The sequence below is a fragment of the Monodelphis domestica genome, chromosome 3, assembly GCF_027887165.1.
Source record: "Monodelphis domestica isolate mMonDom1 chromosome 3, mMonDom1.pri, whole genome shotgun sequence".
Classification (NCBI taxonomy): Eukaryota; Metazoa; Chordata; class Mammalia; order Didelphimorphia; family Didelphidae; genus Monodelphis; species Monodelphis domestica.
This window is the reverse complement of record NC_077229.1, coordinates 209,098,408-209,107,456: the sequence shown is the minus strand read 5'-3', so window position 1 is coordinate 209,107,456 and position 9,049 is coordinate 209,098,408. Positions and strand designations below refer to the sequence as shown.

At 38.8% G+C, this 9,049-nt stretch overlaps 1 pseudogene; it reads right to left on the bottom strand.

The window, feature by feature from the left end:
* Positions 1-3,085: 3,085 nt before the first annotated feature.
* Positions 3,086-3,818, bottom strand: LOC100026137 (phosphoglycerate mutase 1-like; annotated as a pseudogene).
* Positions 3,819-9,049: the final 5,231 nt, after the last annotated feature.

The following is a 9,049-nucleotide window of genomic DNA, read 5'->3' as shown; positions in this document are numbered from 1 at the left end:
CCCAGATTAAATAATCTTGCTATTTAGAAGGAGTCAAACAGTGGGGGGTGAACAGGAAGGCTTAGTGAGGAGCCATAACTAAAAAGGACTGGAAGGGGGAAAGAACAGACTCACCCTCCTTCTACCTCTTGTTCCAAACCCAACATCAACTCCTTCTCCCTTTATTCTGTCCTTGAGGGAGGGGAGACTTCATTCTCTCCCTTTCCTCTCTCCCCCCATAAAAATCCCCTTTATTACATTACCAATCATCAGTTTTGTTCTTTTTCTCTTTTATTTCTCTTACATCTCTAGGTATTGTAATTTCCCAATTAGATAGTGCCATATTGTGTGAACCTTTTGTAAGAGATATAAGCTGGTTATTTGTAATGATTCACTGGGGAGACTAGGAATATAGATCTTGGAGATTTCAATATGACAATATGCTCATCTCCCAATAGAATCACAGGGGGAATTGTGATGATAGAAACCACTCCCTTTGTCCTACCCTGTGAACTTTAAAATTACTCCACCCTACTTAGAGAGTACTTTAGGGGAAGATAAAGTTGTAATCTCCTGATTGAACAATGAACGTACTTAGTTCTCACCTTTTAGTGAAGCTAGAAAGTTAAACTAAGACCATTTTTAGACCTTAATACAAAAAGATGTTAAGTACCTATAAAAGATTAAATTAATCACAAAAAGGTCAAGTAACTAACAAAAGGTGAACTTAACAAATTAGTGTGAAGTAACTCAAAAATCTAATCAAAGAAGGTGAGAACTAAAGAATGATTGGTAGATGTGAACATTTAGGGGAGGCGACACAAGGGAAAATATCTTTATAAAGAGGTCTATATGAACATCTGGGGAGTTCAGTTCAGGCGTGCATCTCAGCCTGGAGGAGCTCCCTCAGACAGCTTCCTTGAGAAGGTCTCGTGGTGACTTGGGTAAGACTGACTTCCTTTTCCCTTGGGCTCAGGGAGGCTCCTTTGACCAAGGCCTTTAACTCCTGCCTGGCTCATCCTGAGCAGGAGCAGCTTAAATTAACTCTTTCCTCTCCCTGTCTCTTCTCCTTAATTCCTTCTCTCTATATTAATTAAAATCACCATAATTTCCAGCTGACTTGGGTATTTTATTATTTGGGATTTTCGCTGGTGACCAATTAATTTGGATTTTTAAGTCACAACTCTAAATTCATCTTACAACCCACACCCCATATTTTGCATGTGTACGTTTTAGGATGTAGGGGCACAGAGGATAAAAGGGATGGTGCTCTCTCTCTTTTTATTTGTCTTGATCTTTCTGTTGGCACTCAAGGGCTTTGTGGTTTAAGTGGCTTAGTGGGCTTAGTGGGCTTGGGATTTCAGCTTAGATATTTTTCTGTCCCTTTCCTTCATTTAAATTTTTCATATATCTCCATTTTTATTAAATTTACATTGTTAAGAGCTACTATTGGACTTCTGACTTGAGAATTGATTCTATAGTGGTGACCACAATATTTTATTAATATTACATTTGATGATTTTATTTTCACTTGTTACACTGACAATAGTTGATCATCTAACATTTTTACTATTACTATGCACAATATTCTCCTGATTCAGTTCACTTCACTTTGTATCAATTCATATAAGGTCTCAAGAGGTGTTTCTATGATCATCCTGTTCATCATTTCTTAGTGAGTAAGGGATTTTAGCAGGATGTGTCAAGGAAGTTCATTCCCTCACCCTCCTGAGTGGCCTGTCCTGTCCATCAACATGCCTGACATAACACAGTTGTGCCAGGTTTTGCGTCCGTGTAAGTGCTGTACATCAATAAGAGTGAGGGGAGCAGGTCCTTCAGGGGCTTTTCGACTTCGGGTTTTTGAAGCAACTAGGGAAGAGAGCAGGCAGGAAGGTTAGGGGAAAGGAGGAACAGACTGGCAGGCTAGGCAACAAGTTGTCAGGTTACTTAATGAGTAATGAATAATGAGATTTAAAACTATGATTGTCTACCCTTTGTAATAAACTTTTATAAAATATATATCTGGCCAGAAATATTAATTCAGTTCTTATGGATGGCAATCAGATTGGTTCTTTAGGACCATTAATTTTCTTCTGAGTGAAGTTTTGAGTCAGTGCTTAGGTAAGATAGAAGCAACTTCAGTTCGCTCAAAATGCACCTTGGCTAAGAGAGAGAAGCAGAGCTTTCTAACTTGCCTCCCCAGATCGATTGGTGAGAAAACTCCCTCCCATATGTTTCCCTCCCTCCCCAGCCCTCTCTTTTTGTTTTCTTTCTGCTTGAATAGGGGTGAAGGGACCTTTTGGTCTGTACAGAATCAGGTGGGTTTTAGGACCTAACAGGAACTCCTGCTCTTTTACTTTCCACAGCACCTAAGGTCCTAATGCCCCTTCCTTCAGCCTAGTGCAGTGCAGGGCTGGGGAAACCCCATGAAAGGATCCTGGGGAACCTTCCAGGCTGTGGATTAGAGTTAAGGAGCTCCCTGGGGTCAGTAAAGATTTCCCAGCATGGGACAATGCATACTTTCAGCTGAGCACAGCACTTCTGATGGAACTCTTGATCCAAAGCCCTCCCACTGCACTGGCACTGCCCTTTCAAACTGGGGGAATAGTCCACAGGGGTGGCCCCCTAGGAATTGATGTAAGACCCCCACCTCCCGAAACCTTTTAATCTGGTAGTGAGGGGCTGGAATAGAGAACTTGTGTGCTTGGTAGTCAGACCAAGAGGGAGGAGTTCCTGGGTAAAAAATAAAACTGGCACTGATTGAGCAGGTCCCTGGCAGTTACCAGCATCCCCAACTTTTGAACAAAACATGGCGCTGTTCACTCTGGGGTAGGGAGAGGGCTTTAACTTCTTTTTTCTTTCCCTTCTCCCTTCCCTCCCTCAAACAGTTGTTAGAACTGGGCTAAGAGGAAGGGCTTTTTGGAATTGGTGTGAAACAGTAAAGAAATGAGAAACGGGACCATCAGTCTCCCCTCCCTCCCCCCGCAGCTATGCCTTGATTCCTAAGGCAGTGGTCAGTGTGTGGAGAAGGTAGGGGAGAGATGTGGGGGGGGGACAGTGAGAAAGGAAAGAGAGGCTACTGCTGGCATGTGCTAGAAACCTGCTTTCACTTTTTGGCCTTGCCTTGGGCTGCCAAGGACTCCATAGCTTTAGGCACTGACTCTTCATCTCCAAGGATCTCTATGGGTTTGATGGGTTTCAGATTCTTGTCCAACTCATGCACAATAAGAATGCCAGGGGGAAGATTCAGCTCCATGGTTGCTTCTTTAGAAAGACTCACAAGATGTTTGACAATCCCTCAAAGGTTAGGTCATGTCACTAAGAACATGTTTTCCTTCCTTGATCAGGGAAACAATTTTCTCATTCCAGCAGGGTAGAGCCCAGGCAATGGCATCTTTCAGGCTCTCACAGGAGAGCAATTGATACTCAGTAAGATCAACATGGTTCAGGTTCTTTTTGATGCTGCTGTTGAAGAGGTTTTTGGCCTTCATCAGAGGTGGTGGGATACTGTAGGATCCTCACCAGATCCTGACCTGGGCTTCACTGTGCTTAGCAGCCCTCTCTGCTTTGTTGAGGCCCATCAGACTTCCATCGTGATTTTAATTGAGGCGCCAAGTCCTCACTACAGGCAACCACATCTGGCCAGTGGCATTTAGTACTATCCAAAGGGTATGAATTGCTCTCTTCTGGACAGATGGGAACGAGATATCAAATTCATATCCAGCATCTCACAGCACTTAGCCACTGTGCTGGAGTTTCCAGTGTCCAACACTGAAGCAATTCTCCAAGTTCTAGGTGCTTTTTCTATGGCGGATCAGCATGAGCTTGTAGGCAGTCATAGAGAGCAAAAAATCTGGGCAGCGGATATCAAGGAGGCCAGTGAACAGATGGGTACACACTCCATGAAGCTTCTTTCTTTCCTTCAGAACATTTTCCTTTATCTGCTAAGTTACTAGATCCTGATGATTAGCTATATGATTATGGAAATATATTTATAGAAAACTCTTACTACAACAATAAAAAGTTATGTTCCATAGCATTAATTACACTGTAATGGAATTTGGGAAAGTTAGGCTTCATCACCATTCTCTATATCATGGCTTGACTTTGAGTTTAATTTCAGATCACTTTCACAATCTTCTAGCCTCTCATGTTGATGTATTTGTTGTTGTTGTTGTTTTTACTTTCACAATCTTGGATATAATAATGTCAATGCTATGTGTTTCTGCTAAAATTTGCTAGGGGGAAAAACTAATAATTTGCCAGGAGGAGAAGTGAGAGAATTGTCAACTGATTAGATATTGGGAGGAAGGAGATGGAGAAAGAATAAGGAATAAAAAAGGATTGAGCTTGGGTGATTTGGAGGATGGTTATACTTTTGACAGTAATCAGGGAATTAGAAAGAGGAGAAAGTTTGTAGAGAAAGATAACAAATTCAGTTTTGGGCAAGTTGAATTTACATGTCTATGAGACATTCTTTTTGAGAAATTAAAAAAGAAGGTGTAGCATCCCAAGTATATTATCATCTTGAAAGTATTATTGATGTATTGATATTGTACCCTATGTGTTCATATACCAGACTCATGGTCATGTTACTTCTTGATTATTGTATTTCCAAATCAACAGTCCAAAAGACAAAAAAATTCCTGAGCAGGACATTAGTTGCCATGGGGTCCTAGCTCCTACCTTGTTAGACCACATTTCATTTCAAGTCACATGTTTTACTAACCTCCTCTTTGATCATGTGGTTGTCAACTGAATCAATGTTAAATCCTATGCCATGTCACATGTTCATTAGCTACCTCCCACTCCACATTCCTGGATTCTTCAGTAAAAAGTTTGGGAGCATATGCAGCTCTCTCTATACCATCAGAGGAACATGTTGGAGCCCTGTGTTTTAACTCTTTGTCTCTGACTCTTTGTTCCTTTGTTATATGCTCTCTCTCTTTAATCTCTTCATATATTTTCCCCTCAGTCTCCATTCTCCTTCTCAGGTGTCCACCCACAAAAATATTGATAAGGAACTGCAGGCAGATACCACAGAAGGAAATGTGAATTACTGAACAAGTCAAGGAAGAAAATAGGGCTAGACAAATCTGAGAATCATCTCCACAAATATTTATTGCTGATAAGATCATCAACAGAAATATAGAGGGATACAAGAAGGACCTTTCAGAACCTTTGAGCTCTGGGGGACATCCACTATTACAAGGTTTGACCAAGGTCAAGATCCAGCAAAAGAGACTAAGAAGATGTGGTTAGATAGGCAAGAGGAAAACCAAGAGAGCGAAGTTTCATGAAAACTTAGAGAGAAAATGTATCAAGTAGAAGAGGGCGATCAACAGTGTCTCTTAGCTGCAGAGGGACTCAGAGGATAAGGACTGAGAAAACACCATTAGATTTGACTTTTAGGTCATTGCTAACTTTAGAGAACAATTTATATATATGAAGTTAGAAGCCATACTTCAAGGAATTACTGAGAAAAATGAGAAGGGAGAAAAATGGAGGCACCTATTATAGATGGCCTTCATAAGGAATTTAACCACAAAAGAAAAGGAAAGCATGGGATAATAATCCTAGGAATCAACTGAGTTAGGAAATTTTTTTAAGGATGGGGCAGACATGGTATATTTGTAGGCAGTAGGAAAGCAGTCAATGGATAGGTTAAGATTAAAGATCGTAGGTAAAGATTAAAGATAGAGGGAGACAATCTGCTAGATGAGAAGGAATGAGATCACTTGTAGGTAAAAAGATGCTGAGGGGAAGGACAACTTCTTCATGGGAGACAAGGACTTAGGAGGAGATAGTGATAGAGGGCATCAATTCAGCCTTCTAATCTCATCAGATTGGTTGGAAAGAATCCATCAAACTGATCAGGAGTTTTCCTAACCACCCCTGCTACACAGATGACCAATATGTTTGTTTTAGTTTTGTATACAGATGTGCAAAATTTGTGCAGGACGTTTGTGTAGCCATTTTGTGAAGGAGCCTTTGTACAGAGGAGTGGAGAAGAGGTGAGAGGAAGGAAATACAAAAGAAAGAAGGGAGGAGAAGGAAAGAGAAGGGGAAAAAATGAATGCTAACAGATAAATCTTCCAGGAGTCCTGACACAGTCCATCCAGTAGAGGGCAGTTGTGTGTAACACACATTTCCAAGAAGACCTAACCCTTCCTTCTTCATGAAAAATAACACCAACAGACTTATGTCAGGTTTCAGCAACCAACAGTGTGCTGAAGCCAATTTAAATCAGTTCTTGAGACCCAGTTGTTAAATTTTCATTGTGAGTATTTACACAATGGAAACAGGCAAACTCTTTAAATCAGGACTTGATTTATCATTTTAGATTATGGAGACTTAAGAAAGTGATGGAGAAAATATTAATAATGAAGATTAAACTGAAAAGTGTATCCTGCATATATTTTTTCAAGAGGATCTGTTGTTAACAGCATATCCCTGCCACTAATCCTCAAGAGAACAAAGTTTTATATCGAAGGATAACTTTGGTTCAATCTATCTATCTTATAGATAGCCACCAGGTCACAAGTATATATATATATATATATATATATATATATATATATATATATATATATATATATATATATATATATATATATATATATATATATAATTTTCATGTAAAAACCCTTTATATATAAAGGGTTTTAAACATGTAAAATCAGGCAAAACACATTTCCATATTAGCCATATTTTGAAAAAACAAAATGATAAAGTGAGAAAATTGTTCATCTGTTCTCTCCCTGGAGGCAACTAGCATTTTTTCCTATGGAAATTTTTCCTCCTGTGGCCCCTTCCCTCAACCACATTAGTCAAAATGCCTGCTGGGTAGTTTGGAAGAATAAGGACCTGGTTGGGAGTTAGGGATAGGATATGGTAAGAAGTGGAGTGTTGAAAGAAGTGATTGTCCCAGAAATTCTTAGGATACAGTCCTGCCAGTAGGGCAGTCCTCTCAGGTGCTGTTGTAGGAATATGTTATTTAACAAATTATGAAAGCCTAAAAATGTATCATATTTCCTCCCTATAATTCCTTTGGAATTATCTTGGATCATGATATTGATCAAAGGAGTGAACTCTTTCACAGTTGATCATCATTAAAACATTACTGTTGCTATATACATTGCTCTTTCAATTTTTCTCACTTTATTTTACATCCATTCATATAGGTCTAACCATGGTGGTTTTTTCCCCCTAAAACTGCCCCCTATTCATAATACAATCATATGCCATCATAATCCAATGCCACAACTTGTTCAGTCATTCCTCAACTGAGTTTTTCTGAGGAGGAAAACAACATTAGGCTATTGATTTACAAATATGTTCAGGTCCTGCAGAATATGGATATACAGAATGATAAAAGATAGGCGGTAAACTGGAAGGCCAGTTATAGTTTATCAGTCTCAAACTTCAAATGTACAGCTACAAATCCTTTCAAACAACTCAGTCACATTAATACGTCTTTCTCTTTTCTCACATAGCTAGGGCATCATCATAATTGGCTCAATTTCCCCCTTATGGTCATTATGGTAAAGATGGGATCTTAGATTACTGTGACTGAGACAGCAGTCTAACCAATCAACAATGCCCCACAATAAGACCCTGCTAACCAGAAAACAGGAACATGACTCCATCCCAATCTAGTGGCCCAAATCACTCATCTTGGTCTAGATATATGCAAGTTGTATAAAAGGAGGAAAGGAACAGATTCCACAAATACTTTTTGTTCAGCTGTGTCCAGAACTTTGTGAGTCCATTTGGGGTTTTCTTGGCAAAGATATTGAAGTGGTTTGCCCATTGCCCAATTGATGAGCATCTCCTCAATACTCAATCCTTTGCCACCACAAGAAAAGACTTGCTATAAATATGTTTGTAAAGATAAATCCTTTTCCTTTTTCTTTATTCTGACTAGGGTACAGACTTAATGATGATATTGCTGAGTCAAAGAGTGTACACAGTTTTATAACACTTTAGGCATAGTTCCAAAATACTCTCTAGAAGGGTTGGACCAGTTCATAAGTCCATCAATAATTCATTTACTATACCTATTTTTTCCTCATTCCCTCTAGCATTTGTCATTTCTGATGGGTGTGAGGTGGTACCTGAGAGTTATTTTAATATGTATTTCTCTAATCAATAATGATTTCAATCATTTTTTCATATGACTATAGATAGCTTTGAATTTTTCTGAAACTTGCCTATTCATGTCCTTTGACCATTTATCAATTGGAGAGTAGCTTTTATTTTGTAAATTTCACTTAGTTCTCTATATATTTGAGAAATGAGACCTTTATCAGAGAAACTTACTGTAAAATGTTGATATTACTTCATTTCTGTGATTCCTTTTTTGTAAAATGAAGTTTCCCTATTCATCATTATAATTAAGTCTATTTTTGTTTTTGCTTTATCTGAGAACACAATTGCTACTCCTGCTTTTTTTACTTCAGCTGACACATGATAGTTTCTTTTCCAGCTCTTTATTTTAACTGTGTGTATCTTTTTGTTTCCAGTGTGTCTCTTATAAACACAGTGTTATCCGCTTCTGTTTTAAGGATAAGTTCATCCCATTCATATTTACATGTATGATTACTAACTGTGTATTTCCCTCCATCCTATTTTCTTCTGTTAAAAATATTTGCATTGCAGAAAATAGTGTTCCACTCCTTTGTAGCAATGTTAGGACTCCAAGATGATTTCTCAAAAGAATTAAACAAACTAGGTATGTGTGAAGCAATAGATCTTTTTAATGGAACATTTTAACTTAAGAAAAGAGAGGGAAAAATCTCTGGGGCAAAAGCATAGGAACCAAAAACATAAGATATGATCAGAGTGGTTGCCAGGAACTCATACAAGCAGGCGGTCTACCCATATTAAGAAGAAGAAAGTGGGTCAATTGTGGTCCCTTAGAGATGACTGCCTTGGATTTAGCAGGCTCAGATATCCATAGCTTTTTTCTTGTCATTAGGAAATGACTTGGTAGCAACCACTATCAAACTAAGACAGTCTCTTAAGATAGCAGAACATGAGAAAGGTCAGATTTTCACTCAAGCTCTGA